The sequence below is a fragment of the Oryctolagus cuniculus genome, chromosome 19 (genome assembly GCF_964237555.1).
Source record: "Oryctolagus cuniculus chromosome 19, mOryCun1.1, whole genome shotgun sequence".
Lineage (NCBI taxonomy): Eukaryota > Metazoa > Chordata > Mammalia > Lagomorpha > Leporidae > Oryctolagus > Oryctolagus cuniculus.
The window spans coordinates 55,448,801-55,467,999 of record NC_091450.1 but is presented as its reverse complement, the minus strand read 5'-3'; the positions used below and the strand labels follow the sequence as shown (position 1 = coordinate 55,467,999).

General features: G+C 43.1%; 1 protein-coding gene across 1 annotated transcript in view; it reads left to right on the top strand.

The window, feature by feature from the left end:
* LOC138846894 (glutamate receptor ionotropic, NMDA 2A-like) overlaps positions 1-19,199 on the top strand; it is a 171,441-nt gene that overhangs the window by 64,729 nt on the left and 87,513 nt on the right. The window contains exons 11-12 of the mRNA XM_070063914.1: positions 6,692-6,824; positions 10,993-11,119. The gene's annotated coding sequence lies outside the window, so the exon portion shown is untranslated. The remainder of the gene's footprint in view (positions 1-6,691; positions 6,825-10,992; positions 11,120-19,199) is intronic.

The following is a 19,199-nucleotide window of genomic DNA, read 5'->3' as shown; positions in this document are numbered from 1 at the left end:
AGGCAGAGGATTAGCCTAGTGAGCCGTGGCGCCAGCCTGGCTGTTGATTTTTGTGCATTGATTTTATATCCTGCTACTTTGCAAAACTCTTCTATGAGAACCAATAGTCTCTTAGTAGAGTTCTTTGGATCCCCTAAATAAAGAATCCTATCATCTGCAAAGATGGATAGTTTGACTTCTTCCTTCCCAATTTGTATCCCTTTAATTTCTTTTTATTGCCCAATAGATCTGGCTAGAACTTCCAGAACTATATTTAATAGCAGTGGTGAGAGTGGGCATCCCTGTCTGGTACCGGATCTCAGTAGAAGTCTTCCATCTTTTCTCCATTCAATAGGATGTTGGCTGTGGGTTTTTCATAAATTGCTTTCATTGTATTGAGGAATGTTCCTTCTATACCCGGTTTGCTTAGAGTTTTCATCATGAAGGGGTGTTGTATTTTATCAACACTTTCTCTGCATCAATTGAGATAATCATATGGTTTTTCTTCTGCAGTCTGTTAATGTGGTGTATCACATTGAATGTTTTGCGGACATTGAACTATCCCTGCATACCAGGGATAAATCCCACTTGGTGTGGGTGGATGATCTTTCTGATGTGTTGTTGCATTCTATTGGCGAGAATTTTATTGAGGATTTTTGCGTCTATGTTCATCAGGGATATTGGTCTGTAATTTTCTTTCAATGCTGCATCATTTTCTGGCTTAGGAATTAAGGTGATGCTGGCTGCATAGAAAGAATTTGGGAGGATTCCATCTTTTTTGATTGTTCTGAATAGTTTGTGAAGAATTGGAGTTAGTTCTTCTTTAAATGTCTGGTAGTATTCAGCAGTGAATCCATCTGGTCCTGGGCTTTTCTTGTTGGGAGGGCCTTTATTATTGTTCCAATTTCTGTCTCAGTTATTGGTCTTTTTAGGTTTTGTATGTCTTACTGGTTCTATTTAGGTAGGTTGCATGTGTCCAGGAATCTATGCATTTCTGCTAGATCCCTGTTTGCTGGCATACAAGTCCTTGTAGTAATTTCTGATGATTCTTTTTATTTCTGCGGTGTCTGTTGTTACATTTCCTTTTTCATCTCTGATTTTATTGATTTGGGTCATCTTTTTTTAGTTAGTTGGGCCAATGGGGTGTCAATTTTGTTTATTTTTTCAAAAAACCAGCTCCTTGTTTGGCTGATTTTTTGTAATGTTTTTTTGGATTCAATCCTATTGATTTCTTCTCTGATTTTATTTTATTTCTCTTCTCCTACGAGATTTGGGTCTGGTTTGCTGCAGTTTTTCTAGATCCTTGAGATACATTGAAAGCTCATTTATTTGGTGTCTTTCCAATTTCTTGATGTAGGCACCTATTAATATAAACTTTCCTCTTAACACTGCTTTTCCTGTGTCCCGTAAGCTTTGATATGTTGTGCTGTTATCCTCATTTACTTCCAGAAAGTTTTTGATTTCTCTGTGATTACTTCTGTGACCCATTGTTCATTCAGGAGCATGTTGTTCAATCTCCATGTGTTTGCGTATGCTCTAGGGACTCCTGAGTTGCTAATTTCCAACTTCATTCCTTTATGGTCTGAGAAGCTGCATGGTATGATTCTAGTTCTTTTGAATTTGCTAAGATTTGCTTTATGACCTAGTATGTCGTCAGTCCTGGAGTAGGTTCCATGCACTGCTGAGAAGAATGTAAATTATTTAAATGTAGAAGGAAAAGTTCTGTAGATATCTGTTAGATCCATTTGGGCTATAGTGTCATTTAAATCTACTGTTTCCTTGTTGATCTTCTGTCCGGTTGATCTATTTCTGAGATGGAGTATTGATGTCCCCCAGTACTATTATATTGGAATCTAACTCTCCCTTTAAGTCCCTTAACATATCTTTTAAATGAACCAGTGCCCTGTATTTAGGTGCATATACATTGATAATCTTTACATCTTCCTGTTGAATTGATCCCTTAATCATCATATAGTGGCCCTCTTTGTCTCTCTTAACAGTTTTTGTGTTAAAGTTTATGTTGTCTGATATTAAGATGGCTACACCCACTCATTTTTCATTTCTGTTGGCATGGTATATCTTTTTCCAGCCTTTCACTTCATCTGCATGCATCTTTGTTGGAAAGATTAATGTTCAATGTGACTATTGATAAGTAGTAACTTTGGCCTGCCATTTTCTCAAAGATGCTTTCTAATATGTGCTTTGAACTTCCTCTGATCTTTTGCTGTGAGGTTTCCTTACTTTACCTTCTTTCATATTGATGCCCCTGCTTATATCTTTGTGTTTAACACATCTTTAAGCATCTTTTGCAGGGCTGGATGAGTGGCGACATATTCTTTCAATTTCTGTTTGCTCTGAAAGGTCTTTACTTCACCTTGATCCACAAATGAGAGCTTTGAAGGATATAATATTCTGGGCTGGCAGTTTTTCTCTCTTAGTATCTGGGCAATGTCTCCCCATTCCCTCCTAGCCTGTAGGTGCTGTGAGTCTAATTGGAGATTAGATTTCTCTTCACTATCACACTTTCCTGTTCAACTAATTTCTGCATTTCATTTTGATTCCTCCTTAAGATTTCATTTTCATGAGAGAGATTTTCTATCCTGTCCAGTAAGGATTTCTGTAGTTCAAGAATTTGTTTTTGAAAAATTCTAAATGTTTTTATCATAAATTTTTTTGAAATCCGTATCCTGCATTTCTTCTATCTCATCATCTTCATAATCTTGGCTTGGGGTGTCTTGTTCATTTGGGGGCATCATAATGTCTTCCTTGTTCTTGTTTCCTCAGTTTCTGCATTTGTTGCTTGGCATTGTGCAGATATTCTTTGGATTCTTCTTCCCTCGCTGTGGTGTTTTTTCTTGTTATACACTATGACTGTATTAAGTGGACTGTCTGCTTTTGATGCAGCCTTAGAGGCTTGAGATGGGTGTGGCCAGAATGCTCTGTTTGGTTCTTCAGGGTTAAGGGTCTGCCAAAGGTGACACACCCAGGTTAGGCATGGTACATCTCTCTCTCTCTCTCTCTCTTTTTCAATTCAGAAGGGAAGAAATTCCGCACAGCTGAGCGGAATATTAGGCAGTCAGCTTCCAATCTCTGGCTCCTGTGGGTTTAACATTTGTCTGCTCTTTCCGAAGGATGACACCAAGACTCTGTGGTGCCCCGACTGTGGGCTCAAATTCCCTACCAGTCTCCCACCAGGTTGCCAAGGTTACCGAATTGTAGCATCTCTGGCGAGTACTCACATGAACTCTGTGAGTTCTCTCACCCACCATCTCTTTTTTCACAATCTCAGTTCATTAGCTCCATGCATTCACTAGGTCCTAACCTCCTGTTATTTCACCCTGCTAGAGTCAGGTTTTTCTGCTTGGCTGATGGCGGGCACTGCTTTAAGTATGTCCAAAATGATGCCTGCTCTTTGTCTTGTTCGCTTTTTAGAGGTGAGCAGAGAGAGAGAGACTTGTGTCCATACTGGTCCCCCCTTTTTTTTCCTCTCTCCTCTAGTTAGCCTAATGAGCTTTCCTGCACAAGGCTTCAAGCCCTTAATGAGAAACCACTACAGATTTTTTGGTTTGTTTGGGGGATTTATTTGTTTATTTGAAAGTCAGAGTTACAGAGAGGGAGGGAGAGACAGAGATGTTTCATCCACTGGCTATAAGAAGCCAGGAGCCAGGGGCAACACGTTGTCTCCCCCACAAGGGTGACAGAGGCCCAAACAATCGACCCACCCTCAACAGCCATTCCTCAGGCCTCTAAAAGTGTGCTGGATCAGAAATGGAGCAGCCAGGGCAGGCACTGTTCCCCACAATGCATTCCAGCACCACTGGCGGCCCTACCCACTACACCACAGCACTGGCACCTGGCCTCACTGTTTTTGACCATACTTGTAAGAACAGTCTTCTGAGAAGTGCACGGCTGCCCATCTCAGTTGATTTTTTTTATAAATGATGAGAGATATGGATCTGATTCCATTCTTCTACACGAATACATCGAGCTTTGCAGCACCGTTTGTTGAAGAGATTATCCTTACACCAATGAATGGTCTGAACCCTTTTGTCAAAAATCAGGTGGCCATATGTATTTAGACTAACTTAGGGATTCTCTGTTTCGCTCCATTGGTATGTCTCAGTTTTTTTATTGCCAGTCACATGGTGTTTTAATTAGTATAGTTTTTTAGTATGCTGTGAAGTCAGGTATTGTGATGTCTCCAGCTTGATTTTTATTTCATCAGGATCACCTTAGCGTTTCTGGATCTTCTGTGGTTCGGTATGAATTAGAGGGATGTTTTTTCTAATTCTGTAAAGAATGTCATTGGTATTCTGTAGATTTCTTTCCATGAAATAGATATTTTAATGATACAGATTCTTCCAATCCACTAGCAAGGAATATCTTTCCGTTTTTTTTGTGTGTCCTTGATTATTCTTTGGTCAGTGTTTGATAATTTTTATTGTAGAGCTCTTTCACTTATTTGATTAAAATTATTCCTAAATATACTGATTTTTGTTCCCTCTTAACATTGCATTTGCTGTGTCCCATACGTTTTGGTATGTTGTACTGTTATCTTCAATCATTTCCAGAAATTTCTTGATTTCCATTTTGATTTCTCCTACGACCCACCATTCATTCAGGAGCATGTTCCTCGGTCTCCATGTGTTTGCATATGTTCTGGAGTTTCTTGAGTTGTTGATTTCCCGTTTCCTTGCATTTTGGTCATAGAAGATGGGTGAAATGATTTCAGTTATTGAGTTTACTAGGCTTGCTTCTGGCCTATCATATGTTGTGTCCTAGTGAATGTTCCAGGGACTGATGAGAAGAATGTGTATTCTGCAAGTGTGAGATGAAAAGTTCTGAGTTAGGACTTCAAACAAGGCAGCCTGTTCCCCAGGACACAGTGATGAGCGACTGCGTCATCTATAATTGTGACATAATGAAAGGGCTAGGAAACGACCAAGAGAAGACAGTTCAGGTGTTCTTGTAAGATACCGTTTTTTAGTTAAGAGATCCAAATTCCATGCATTTCATAAATGCAATTTAGGTACAGAGTGATAGTCCCAACCCTCCCTCCTGTCTGTGGCACAACACATTGTGCACTTGGTTGTCTGACTCCAGGCAGCAGCCCCGGAACTGACCAGGCCAGGATGCTGGGTGGGTATCTGCCGTTCAGTAGCCCTTACCATGGGCAGTTTGGCAGAGCTGTGCACCATGTGGGAGTGGCTGGGTGTCAACCCAGAGGTCTGGAGAGCTCCACACTGCCCTGAGCTTCTGGTGGGCTGGATTGGGAGCAACGATGCCCTTGGAGTGCTCCTGATGATGGTGAGCACAGGAAAGGCACGTCAGGCTGGGGCTCAGGCTGCAGCCCGTGGTTCTTCAAGGTAGTGCGGCCTCTTTCGCTGACACTGTGTATGCTTGGAGGAAGGGGCAGGTGTTAGTTGGATGGTGCTTGCATAGTAGGCCTCGGAGAGAAGTAGGCGATGTCTGTGGGAGTGGTGTCGAGGTTGAGGTCGGCTGGCAGTGGCATTGGCGGTAGTGTTACGGTAGGCTTGGAGAGTGCATGAGGGCATTTGCTGCATTTAAGCTTACGGACAGAGAGATGCCCAGGGCCTGCCTCAAAGGATGTGGGATCCGGGGCTTCCCAGCGGTATTCTCCCCCCAAATCCGCAGGTTCGGAGGCAGTGGGGGTGGGCGGTGGCTCAGCTGTAAGGAAACAGAAGCAGATGCCTGCCTCCCCTCCTGCCTCTCAGAGGACACGGATGTGAAATTAACCCAGAGTAGACTAGTGTTCTCCTGTAATTTGATGATACTGAGTTTGAGATTTCGTTCCTTAAAGTGTTTTTAGTTGCTTTTTTATTTTTGATAGGCAGAGTGGACAATGAGAAAGAGATAGAAAGGTCTTCCTTTTCCATTGGTTCATGCTCCAATGGCCACTGCGGCTGGCGCGTTGTGGCCAGCGCACCGCACTGATCTGAAACCAGGAGCCAGGAGCCAGGTGCTTCTCCTGGTCTCCCACGTGAGTGCAGGGCCCAAGGACCTGGGTCATCCTCAACTGCACTCCTGGGCTACAGCAGAGAGCTGGACTGTAAGAGGGGCAACCAGGACAGAATCCGGTGCCCCGACCGGGACTAGAAACCGGTGTGCTGCGCTGCAGGTGGAAGATTAGCCTATTGAGCCACAGCGCCAGCCATTTAGTTGCTTTTTGTATAGGTGTAAGGTATGGGTCTTCTTTCAGAGTTCTGCATATCTGTGCAGTTTCCTCAGGACCATTTTTTGAAGAAACTGTCCCTTGCACTTGGGATTGATCTTCAGCTCCTTCTTGAAAGATAGATTAGTTGTAGATATGTGTGTGTTATTTCAGATGTTTCTTTTCTGTTCCTTTGTTCTGTATGTCAGTTTTTTACTATACCAAGCTGTTTTGATTGTAACTGTCCTGTGCTGTGTCTTGCAATCTGTTATTGTGATGCTTCGAGTTTTGTCAGTGTTGTATAAGGTTGCTTTCTCTATTCAGATGTTCTGTGTTTTCATATGAATTTTAGCATTGTTTTCTCTCCATCTGTGCAAAATGCTATTTGACCTTTGCTAAGGATCCCATTGTGTCTGTAAATTGCTTATGGTAGAATGGATATTTGCATTATGTTGATTTTGCCAATGAGTCAGCATGGAAGATTTTTCCATTTTTGGGTGTCTTCTTCCATTTCTTTAATGTTTTATAACTTTTTTGTAGACGTTTTCATGGATATGAAATTGGACACTGAGTTGACAAGGAAGTTCAGCTGCTGGGTAATCTTCCATTTCTGGAACCTCCTTGGCTTCCTGGTAAAACCCAGCTGTGCCTTCACCCTGGACAGGAGCAACTGGTTAGTACATGTGGCTGTGTCCTGTTGATGGCAGCCCTTGGACCCAAAGGGGAGTGGAGGGAAGGGAAGGGAAGCCTGTTCCCTACAGTTGGGCTGGCCAGGATGAGAACAAGTTGGACTTCCAACCTTTGGGATGGAGGGTCAAGTCGGGGAGCCCTATATACATGTGGAGACAGAAATTTGGGGGCCTAGCATTCCTAGAATTGAGTGGGGGCCACAGAGACAGAGGTGAATAAGATGTTGGTGAATGAGTTCCCTGGTTCTTTGTCGTTTATTAAGGCCCATAGAACATGCTAAGAAGGGAAGACCGGTTGTCCAGCCAGTGGGAGGGAGACCTGGAAGGAGAACTGCTTGTGTTGACTCAGAGTACAAAACATAAGATGTATGGTTTTGGGAGACATGGTGGTAGTTGTTTGGGTTTTAGAGTTTCAAGCTAAGGACGATGGGATTGTAAGTACTTCATGCAGCGGCAGTAGAGGGTTAGATTCAATGGAAGAACCTAGGGCATGCAAGGTTTTGGGAGCTGAAAACAGGTTATTTCTGTATGTCACTATCCTATGATAGGGAATATGGAAGGATTGTATGGAGAAAGGCAGGCGACTTTGAGGAGAATTGTAATAGGGAGGAGTTGGTAGGTCTACATGTAAGTACTAGTGGAGGCCGGCGCCGAGGCTCACTAGGCTAATCCTCTGCCTTGTGGCGCCGGCACACGGGGTTCTAGTCCTGGTCGGGGTGCCGGATTCTGTCCAGGTTGCCCCTCTTCCAGGCCAGCTCTCTGCTGTGGCCTGGGAGTGCAGTGGAGAATGGCCCAAGTGCTTGGGCCCTGCACCTCATGGGAGACCAGGAGAAGCACCTGGCTCCTGCCTTCAGATCAGCGTGGTGCGCCGGCTGCAGCACGCCAGCCATGGTGGCCATTGGAGGGTGAACCAATGGCAAAAGGAAGACATTTCTCTCTGTCTCTCTCTCTCACTGTCCACTCTGCCTGTCAAAAAAAAGAAAAAAAAGAACTAGTGGAGCATCAGAGTGTTAGACCCGGGACAGGGCCTGGGGAGCAACCTTAGGAAAAGTGAGGGAAAGGGTTTCAGGAGGCGGGCCAAGGGAACTTGCAGGAGGGACTGGGGAATGTGTGCTGATTTAATCAGGAAATTCGACCAAAGTCTATAGAGTACCAAGAGATGGAGAGGATCTTATCTGAAATAAAATAAGGGTTAATAGGGGGCTTGGGTACATGGAGAATCTGATTTAGCCTGGGAATGAACTTTGTGGCTTGTAGTCAGCTTATAGAAGTCAGAGTTATAGCAGAGGACTTTTTCTTGGTAAATGTGATTTTTTTTTTTTTTTTTTTTTGTCGCTCCCCCTCTTCGTGGAGGAACGACACAAGACCCTGCGCTGTTCTTTCGTCTGCTCGGCCCTCCCCGGGTTTGCTGCTGGTTCTTCCCGGGTTGGCTACTGCCCCTTCCACCTCCGTGGAAGGGCAGTTCCCCCTGGCCACATTCCCCACTTCCGCAGGGGAGCGGCACACCGCCGGCCGGCTCTTCTCGGGGGCTGCACGGGTGTTCCTTCAGCTAGATGTTCCCCTTAGATGTTCCTGGTGCATGCCGTCTCTCTCCTCCTTTATAGTCCTCCTCCGCCAATCCTAACTCGGCTGCCCACACGCCAAGTACGCTGCTCTCCTCCAATCAGGAGCAAGTCCTACAGTTTATTAGTTGAACTGGAGGCAGCTGTGCGGAAGCTGTTTACTTCTCTCCCAGCGCCATATTGTGGGAGAGCAGATGCACAGAATAAGTCCCAATTCCAGTAACTCAGTCCAGTCCGGACCGCTCCCCACATTTTTGACTTTCAAAGGAGTGTCTGTGATGTACCCACATCAGTTCTAGTTATTTAAGGTAATACAGAGAGCATCATGAGGGTTTTTGAAAAAGTTTGTGGAAAGAGGGATTTGTAAGGTTGTTTCATTGTGTGTGTGTGAGTGTGAGTGTGTGTGTGTATGTATGTATAGTACTATGCTTACGCATTCAGCTGATGAAAATTTCTTGTTGTCGCTGCCGTGAAGCATAAATATTGTGGTGTACGTATCTCTCTGATACAGTATGTCCATGTGCTTTGGGTTATAGCCAATAGATGGGTTGCTCTATCATATGGCAAGTCTATTTCTGGTTTCTTAAAAATCTCCATACCGTTTTCCACAGCAGCTGCACCAATTTACATTCCCACCACCAGTGTGTAAGTGTTCTTCTTGTCCCACATCTTCCTCATCATTGTGACTCTCTGATCTTTGGGTTTTAGCCAGTATGTACGTGTGAGCTGATATCCCATTGTGGTTTGGATTTGCATTTCCCTCATAGGTTATGATGTTGAGCATTTCTTCCTGTATTTCTTGGCCATCTGTATATCTATGGGGAACTTTCTGTTGAGTTCCTTTGGCCATTTCATATCTGGATTGGTTGTGTTTTTTCTTGCTGCTATTTTTTTCTAAGTTGCAGATGTATTCTTGATATTAATCCTTTGTCAGATAGGTAGCTGACAGTTATCTTCTGCTCATTCTGTTGTATGTCTCTTCTATCTGTGATGACTTCCTTTGCTGTGCAAAGCTTTTAATTTCATTTAATCCCATTTGTTTAGTTTTGATTTTGCTGCTGGGCTTTGAGGGTCTTTTCCAAGGGTCATCGCCTATTCCAGTGTCTTGGAGCTTTTCTTTGTATTACCTTCAAAAAGCTTCATAGTCTCAGGTTATAGATTTAGGTCTGTGATCCGTTTTGAGTTGATTTTCCTATTTTATGGGAGTTATGAATCTAATTTCGATGTTCTACACAAATACATCCATTTTTGCCAACAGCATTTGTTGAAGAGTTTTTCCTTTCTCCAATGGATAGATCTGAATCCTAAAAATCTGGTGTTGTACATACTTGGATTAATATTGGAGCTCACCTTGTTTTCTTCCATTGGTCTGTGTGTCACTTTTTCTGCAAGTGCTTTGATATTTGGTTTAGTGTAGATTTATAGAATACTTTGAATCAGATGTTGTGAGGCATCTAGGCTAATTTTGTTGTCTTTTTTCTCAGGAACACCTTATCTATTCTGGATCTTGTGTGATTTTGTATGAATTTTCGGTTTGTTTTATGTAATTCTGTAAAGAATGTCATCGGTGTTTGGATACAAATTTAATTGAATCTTTAGGTAGCTTTAGGTGGGGTAGAGATTTTAATTATACTATTCTTCAAATCCACCAAAAGAGATATCTTTCCATTTTTTGTGTGCTTGGTGATTTCTTTCATCAGTGTATGGTGATTTTAATGATAGAGCTCTTTGGCTTCTTTGGTTACATTTAGTCTTAAACATTTGATTTCTGTTGTTATTATCTTTGGGATTTTTTTGATTGCTGTGTCAGTGAGTTCATCATTAATATATAAACACTGCAGCTTACACAGTATGCTTATTTGTAACCTGTGACTTCACTTAATTGTTTCACCAGTTCTAGCAGCGTGTTTGGTGGATTGTTTTAGTTTTTTCTCGTACCATAGCATGTCACATGCAAGCATTTAGAATTTCAATTTCTCTTTTATAATATAGGTGCTATTTCTTTCTTTCTTCTGCTTTCTTTCTCTTGTGAAAATTTACAGTACTGCATTCTGTCAGAGTGGTAAAAGGGGACATCCTTGTGTTACATGTTTGACAAAAATGCTTTCACTTTTTGCCCATCCAGTATGCCATTGGCTTTGAATTGTCATACATAGCCTTTATGATTTTGATACCTATTCCTTTTGTACCTACTTTGTGGAGGTTTTTTTTTTTTTAATAATGAATGGGATTGAATCTTTTCAGGTTATTTTTCTGTATCTAATGAGATGATAATGTGTTTTTTTTAAAAAGCTTTATTGCACTTTTTGCAAGAATTACAGAGAAACATAGAACAGGTGAGCAAGAGAGAGAGTGAGAGAAGATGAGAGTGAGAGAGAGAGAGGGGTGTTACAGGCTGCAGCGGTATGGTAGGCTTGGAGAGTGCGGGAGGGATTTGCTGCATTTAAGCTTATGGGACAGAGATGCCCAGGGCATCTACCCAGCGGCATTCTCCCCCCAAATCTGCAGGTTTGGAGGTGCGGGGGGGGCAGAAGATCTATTGTGAGGAAGCCAAGAAGCGGATGTCTGCCTCCCCTGCTCCCTCCCACAGGGCAAGGATGTGAAACTAACCCAAAGTGGACGGTGAAGTGCAACTGCCGGGTGTTCTTCCAGTTCTGGAGACTGCACAGCTTCCTGCTCAATGCCAGCTGGACCTTCTTCCTAGAGAGAAGCAACTGGTGAGCAGATGTGGCCCCCTCAGTTGTGTCCATGTCCTCAGTGCACAAAGGGAAGGGAAGGGACAGCCCGTTCCCAGGGGTTGGGCGGCCCAGGCTGACATGATGTGGACTTCCACCCTGTGGCAGGGAGGGTCATGTGGGGTAGCCCCACAGGCATGGGGAGAAATGTAGGGGCCTGGTGGGCTTCAGTAGAGTATGAGAGCATGGAAACAGGGTGGGTAGTATGTTGGGGAATGAGTTCCCCAGGGCTCTGCAGAGCATTAGGGGCCAAAGAACATGGTAATAGGGGAATACTTGGGTATGCAGGAAACGGGAGGGAGACCTGGAGGACAAGTGTGTGCTGTTGAGTCAGAGTACAAAACCCAGGAAGTCTGGTTTGGAGAGACATGTTAATAAAAGTTTGGGTTTTAGATTTCGGGGCTAAGAATGATGGGATTGGAAGTAAATTGCGTGGTATGATTGGATTGTTAGATGCCATGGAAGAACCTGGGGCAAGCAAGGTGTTGGGAGCTGAAATCAGGTAATTTCTGTATATCGCCATCCTGGATATAGACAGGGAAATGGAAGGATTGTATGGAGGAGGTCAGGTGACTTTCAGTAAAGTTGTAATAGGGAGGAGCTTGTAGGTCTACTAGTAGAACTGGTGGAGTCTCCAAGTGTTAGATCTGGGACAGACCTTAGGAAAAGTGAGGGTAAGAAAATGGTTAGGGGTATAGTGTGGTCTTTCTTAGGGACTGTGGTATGGGTGCACGGTTAATTAGGAAACTTCAACAAAAGTCTCCAGAGTACCATGGATGGAGAGAGGCTTATGTGGGAGAAAACTGGATTGGTGTGTGCTTAGGAAGACAAGAACCTGATCTAGCCTGGATTGAAATTTGTGGCTTGAGGTCAGCTTATAGAATCTGAATTTGGGCACAGGACTCTCTCTTGGTAAAGGTGTATTTCTTTGTCTTTCAAAGATGTTTCTGTTATGTGCCAACATTTGTTCTAGTTATTTAATGTAATGCAGGGGCCAACATGAGGTACTTTGAAAAGTTTGTGGAAAGAAGCGGTTGTGAGTTTGCTTTCAAGACATTTTGATGAACTGCATACAGCTTTGTCGTGGTGCATGTTTTCCATATCCTTCTAGGCAGCTCTGTGTGAAAGCTTCTGCTTTCATGGAGTTTTTGTTCCGATTGCTGTTTGGAGGCTGGGGATGACTTAGTCCTGCAGGACTTTACCAGGTAGGAGTTCTTGAAATATCTTCCCCTTATGTTGGAATGTATACTTTGTAGTACTTCCTATTCCTCATTTGATTTTGTCCATCTCTGATATTTCCTTTGCTTTTATGATCCATTGAACCATGTGTTTTTGTTTCACACTGTCACATTTATTAGGAATGCAAATTCTTCCTTAGGTTTTACTTTATAGGATGTGTCATTCTTTACAATGCAGTGTTATTTTTGAGTCACACTTATTCTGAATTATATAGCCTTTATACTCTTACTTTTTAGGTTATTTCTACAGAAAGATTTGCAAGCTTACATTTTTATGAAAGTCAGGATTTTCCATGTACAGAATTTTATGAATGTGCAAATTTTATATATTTAATTTTCCTGAAATGTGAGTGCTTACCCATTTTATATAAATTTCTATTAAAGATTGATGTTGTATCCAGTGTATGTATTTGTTTTTTTATTTTTTTATTTTTGACAGGCAGAGTGGACAATGAGAGAGAGAGACAGAGAGAAAGGTCTTTCTTTTGCTGTTGGTTCACCCTCCAATGGCCGCTGCAGCTGGCGTGCTGCAGCCGGCGCACCACGCTGCTCTGAAGGCAGGAGCCAGATGCTTCTCCTGGTCTCCCATAGGGTGCAGGGTCCAAGGACTTGGGCCATCCTCCACTCACTCCTGGGCCATAGCAGAGAACTGGCCTGGAACAGGGGCAACTGGGACAGAATCTGGCGACCCAACCGGTACAAGAACCCGGTGTGCCGGCACCTCAAGGTGGAGGATTAGCCGATTGAATCATGGCACCGGCTTGTATTCGTTTTTTAGGCTAAAATAATTCTTGGGTATATTTTATAGAACAATTCTAAGAATAAACGACATTCCTTTTTTTTTTTTTGACAGAGTGGACAGTGAGAGAGAGAGAGAGAAAGATCTTCCTTTGCCTGGTTCACCCTCCAATGGCCGCCGCAGCCAGTGCACTGCGGCTGGCGCATTGCGCTGATCCGAAGGTAGGAGCCAGGTGCTTCTCCTGGTCTCCCATGGGTTGCAAGGTCCAAGCACTTGGGCCATCCTCCACTGCACTCCTGGGCCATAGCAGAGAGCTGGCCTGGAAGAGGGGCAACTGGGACATAATCCAGCACCCCGACCAGGACTAGAACCCAGTGTGCGGGTGCCCCTAGGCAGAGGATTAGCCTGTTGAACCACGACGCCGGCTGACATTCCCTTTTCTGCTCTCCTTTCAACACTGTCTTTCCCAGTGTACCTCTTCCTTTCTTTCTCCCTTTGTTCCTCCCTTCCTTACTTCCTTTCTTTCATCCATTTTTTGGATGGTTTTTATATTTGCATTTTAGTAAAAGGCTAAGTGCTTTACCAAATAAGAAGTTCAGTAACCAAAAAGTAGGGGTGAGGCAATATTTGGCATCCCATACAGGTGCTGGTTCAAATCTCATTTACTCCACTTCTTTTTTTTCAAGATCTATTTATTTCAAAGACAGTGTTATAGAGAGGCAGAGGTAGAGAGAGCGAGTAAGAGGTCTTCCATCCACTGGGTCACTCCCTGGAAGGCCACAGCTAGCGGAGGTGCACTGATCCAAAGTCAGGGGCCAGGAGCTTGCTCAGGGTCTTCCTACACAGTTGTAGGGGCCCAAGGACTTGGGCCATCTTCTACTGTTTTCCCAGGCTATAGCAGAGAGATGGATCAGAAGTTGAAAAGCTTGGACTTGAACTGGCACCCATATGGGATGCCGGCACTGCAGGAGGTGGCCTTACTCATTATGCCACAGCACCGGTCTCTACTCCATTTCTGATCCAGCTCCATGCTAAAGCACCAAAGCATCAGAGGACAGCCCAAGTGCTTGTGACTTAGGAGCCATGTGGGACACCTGGAAAAAGCTCCTGGCTCCTGTCATCATCTTGGTCCAGTCCTGGCTGTCTTGGCCATTTGAGAAGTGAACCAGCAGATGGAAGATCTCTCCCTCTTTCTCTCTCTCTATATGTAACAGTGTCTTTGTAATAAACAAAGTAAATCTAATAAAATTAAGGGAAGAACAGAAACCCTAGTTTATAGGGAATATAAGCAACAAGTATAATCAGTTGAATGGAAAAATGACCATTTTTCCCATACACCCTAAATTTAAAGTAATCACAGATCATTAGAACTATACTAATGCTACATTCTTTTTTCTTTTCAAAATTTTTTTAAGATTTACTTTTACTTACTTAAAAGACAGAATTACTGAAAGAGGTGTAGAGGTAGAGAGAGTGGTCTTCCCTCTGCTGGTTCATTCCCCAAATGGCCACAATGGCTATAAATGAGCCGATCCAAAGTTATGAACCAGGAGCTTCTTCCGGGTCTCCCACGTGGGTTCAGGGCCCCAGGATTTGGGCCATCTTCTACTGCTTTCCCAGGCCATAACAGAGAGCTAGATCAGAAGAGGAGCATTGGGGTCTAGAACCTGTGCCCATATGGGATGCTCACCTTTCAAGCCTGGGATTTAACACACTGCCACACAGCCCCTACCCCTTCAATTGTTTTTAAAATGAATGAAAAGAGAACATATTTCATGAATTGTGTAGGTACAGTTCCAAGAATAAACCCAGAATTTCCTCTCTTCCCCTTTCCCCTCCTTCCTTTCCTCTTTTCATCTATTTTTCATGATATGATTATAATCTATGTAATATTCAGGGTAACAATAATATTCATAGGAAAAAGGTACAAAGAATAAAGTTCTACTGGAGCAGTATGATCTTTTATTTTAGGACATTAAATTAAAAAAAAAAAAACATTAGTTTTCTTGAGAGGCATTGTTACAGAGAGAGGAAGACATAGAGTTAGAGGTCTTCCATCCATATATGCTCATTCTACAAATGGCCACAATGTCTGGAGGTGGGCCAGTCCAAAGGCAGCAACCAAGAGTTTTTTGCATCTTTCCCACTAGGGTGCAGGGACCCAAGCCTTTGGGCCATCTTCCACTGTTTTCTCAGGTCATCAGCAAGGAAGTGTATTGGAAGTGGAGCAGCTGGACTTGAACTGGTGCCCATATGGGATGCCGGCACTACAAGGGATGCTTAACCTACTATGCCATAATTCCAGATCCAGTATTCTGTTCTTAACCATTGTTTTGTCCAGTTTTCAAACAAAGTTTTATAGGAGTATATTTGCGGCAGTAGTGATACACATTCACATTTATATTTCTTTTTTTGTGTTTTGATTTTTTTTTCAAAAAGTTAACTTTCACATGTAAGGTAATACATGTGGGTATTTTTCTTTTTCTGGCTGATTTCTCTAAGATGAAGTCCTCCAGTAACTCCATTTTGATGCACTTGATAAAATTTCATTATTTTTAAGTCCTGCAATACATTTCATTGTAGATCTATACCATGTTTTCCTTATGCATTCATCTGATGATAGAAATCTTTGTTTAATCTTTATAAATAAATCCATGTTTATTCCTTGTGATTGCTGTGAACCATATTGCAATCCACATGGTGGTGGAGGTATCTCTTTGATAGAATAATGTTCATTTCTTTTTGGTGTAGACCCAGTAGTGGGATTGCTGAAGCATATGGCTGGTTTGTTTCTGTTCTTTTAAAGATCTCTTTATTAGAGAGGCAGAGTTACAGACAGAGGGAGAGACAGATAGAAAGGTCCTTCATCAGCTGGTTCACACTTGAAATGGCTGTAGCGGCCCAAGCTGCGCCAGGCCAAACTTGGGAGCCAGGAGTCCCTACCCATGTACCCACGGTTCTGCATGGGCATGCAGATGTCCAAGCTCTTGGACCATCCTCCACTCCTTTATGCAGGCCATCAGCAGGGAGCTGAATTGGAAGTGGGGCAGTTGAGACTTGAACCGATGAATATATGGGGTGCTTGTGCTGCAGGTGAAGGTTTAGGCTGCTATCCACAGTGCCAGCCCCTCCTTTCCTTTTGTGTAGTGTCTTCTTCCAGTGTAAACTGAAATAGTAAAGCTTTATATTTATACGTGCCATCAACACTTAGGCAAATCAAAGTATGGGCTGGGGATAAAGTCAACATTTTTTGAAAATTTGAAATTTTTGAAATTTTTTATTCATTTATTTGAGAGGATGAGAATTAGAGAAAGAATCTCATCCACTGATTGAATTCTGAGATACCTGAAATAGCCAAGGCTGCACTGGGCCCAGGAGCTGTTTTTTTTCTCCCGGTCTCCCAAGCACTTGGGCCATCCTCCACTGCCCTCTCGGGCCACAGTAGAGAGCTGGACTGGAAGAGGAGCAACCAGGACTAGTACCCAGCACCCCAACTGGGACTAGAACCCAGGGTGCCGGCGCTGCAGGTGGAGGATTAGCCAAGTGAGCCACGGTGCCAGACTACTTCTTTGTAATCTTATGATCAATTTTTTGAATTCCATTTCTTTCAATTCTTCTATCTCATCATCTTCACAATCTAGTATTGAAGTGTCATGTTCTTTGTTTTAAGGTTTGATTATTATTTATTTGAAAGTCAGCACTACTAAGAGAGAAGGAGAGGCAGAGAGAGAGAGAGGTCTTCTATCAGCTGCTCACTACCATGTTGTCTGCAGTGGCCGGAGCTACGCCGATCTGCAGCCAGGAGCCAGGAGCCAGGAGCCAGGAGCTTCTTCTGGGGATCTCCCATGTGGCTGCAGGGGCCCAAGGACTTTGACCATATTGCACTGCTTTTCCAGGCCAGAGCAGAGAGCTGGATTGGAAGCGGCACAGTCAGGACTCGAACCAGTGCCCATATGGGATGTTGGTACTGCAAATGCAGCTTTACCCACTGTATCACAGTGCTGGCCCCAAAGTGTCACATTCTTTTGGTGACATTATGTTGTCTTCCTATTCTTGTTTCTAGAATTGGTGCATATATTGTTTGGCATTTGTGGAGATACTTGTTGGTTTCCACTTTCTCTCTTTTTTTGGGGGGGGGGGTGTGTGGCAACTTTTATCTTTGGACTATGACTGTGAAGATAGTGGAAAGTCTACTTTTCAGTGAAAATCTAGAGGCTTATAGTGGGTTTGGCCAAAGAGCTCTGTTCAGTTCTCCAGGGATAAGGGCATGCGCAAGTTTGTGTTACATTTATTCGCTCTGTCCCAAGGGTCACACAAAGGATCTGTGCATTCCTCAGTGTAAGATCAGTTTCCCTAACAGTATCTCTAACAGGTAACCAGGAAACCCTGAGCATATGGAGTCTCCCATTGTAACTGCTCAAAGTCCTAGCCACACTGTGAGTCCTCCCACACACCCTCAGTTTTTTTCCCTGTCCAAGTACAGAAGCCTCACACAGTCACAAGCTCCCAGCCCGCTGTGAGTTCTCCCCAGCAGAATCAAGAGTCTCCACTTGGCTGATTGATGGGTAAAGACATGAGCTGGCGCACCTGTGATGTATATCCAAAATCACACCCCTCTACTGACATGTTACAGGACGCTGTTGTAAAGTTACTGGGGAGAGAGAAACGTGTCCATCCCATTCTTTTTCTTTTTTTCCTGTAGTTTGGCTAGTACAGTATCTCCCATGTGGCTCCAAGCCTGGTTCCCTTTAGACTCTTCCTGCAGCTTTTTCAGCAGTGGCTGGTCTGCTGTGTTCTGGTCTCACTTCACTTTCCAGTGCTGGTCCATAGGCTCTTGGCTGAGTAGGCTGGAGTCCTGAGCCGTGGGCATCCATGCCTGCCACGTAGGTCCACCCTGTCTCTCTAATTTTGGTAGAGTTTCCTCTGCCGTTTTCTCCCTAACTATTCCCTGAGATTACCCTCTCCACATTTTTTAAACTATAATCTCCTGGGCTACAGCAGTAAAATCCTCCCTGCTCTGCCATATTGGGACCACCTATGGGTTCTAATAGTCTCTGAGTGGAGTCTTTGGATCCTCTATATACATAATCATGGCATCTGCAAATAGGGATAGTTTGACTTCCTTCTTCCTGATTTCTGTCCCTTTGATTTCTTTTATTGCATAATGACGCTTGCTCAAACATACAGGACTGTATTGAATAGCAGTGATGTGAGAGGGAAGCAACCGTTTTCTGGTTCCAGATCTTAGTGGGAATGGTTACGACTTTTCCCATTCAGTAAGATGCTGGCCATTGGTTTGTTATAAATTGTCTTGCTTGTGTTGAGGAAAGCTCGTTCTATACCTGATTTGCTTCAGGTTTTCATCATGAAAGGGTGTTATATTTTATCAAATGCTTTCCGTGCTAATGATGAGATAATCATATGGTTTTTGTTCTTCAGTTTGTTAATGTGGTGTATCACATTGATTTGTGAATGTTGATAATCGCTGTGTACCAGGGATAATACCCCCTTTGTCCAGATGAATGATCATTTCTTACATGTTATTGTATTCAATTGGCTAGTATTTTGATGATGGTTTTTTTGTGTGCTTATCAGGGACATTTGTGTGTAATTTCTCTCTTGTATCCTTTTCTGATTGGAATTAAGGTGATGCTATCTTCATGGAAGGAGTTTGGAAGGCTTCCCTCTCTTTCAGTTGTTTTGAATAGCTTGAGAAGAATTGGTTTTAGTTCTTCTTTGAATGTCTAATAGAATTCAGCAGTGGAACTGTCCAATCCTAGGTTTTTCTTTGTTGGGAGTATCTTCATTACTGATTCAATTTCTTTTTTGTTTATTGGTATGTTTCCTTTTTTGTGTGTTCCTGGGTCAATTTTGGTGGGTTGTGTGTGTCCAGGAATGTTTTTCTTCTAGGTTTCCTGATTTGTTGGGCTATAGCTCTTTGTAGTAATTCCTGATGAGAAGTCAGCTGTGAGTCTAATTGGAGACACTCTAATAGTAATCTGATATTTTTCTTTTGCACATTTTGGAATCTTTTCTTTATGTTTTACTGTGGAGCATTTGACTACAATATGTTGTGGAGAAGGTC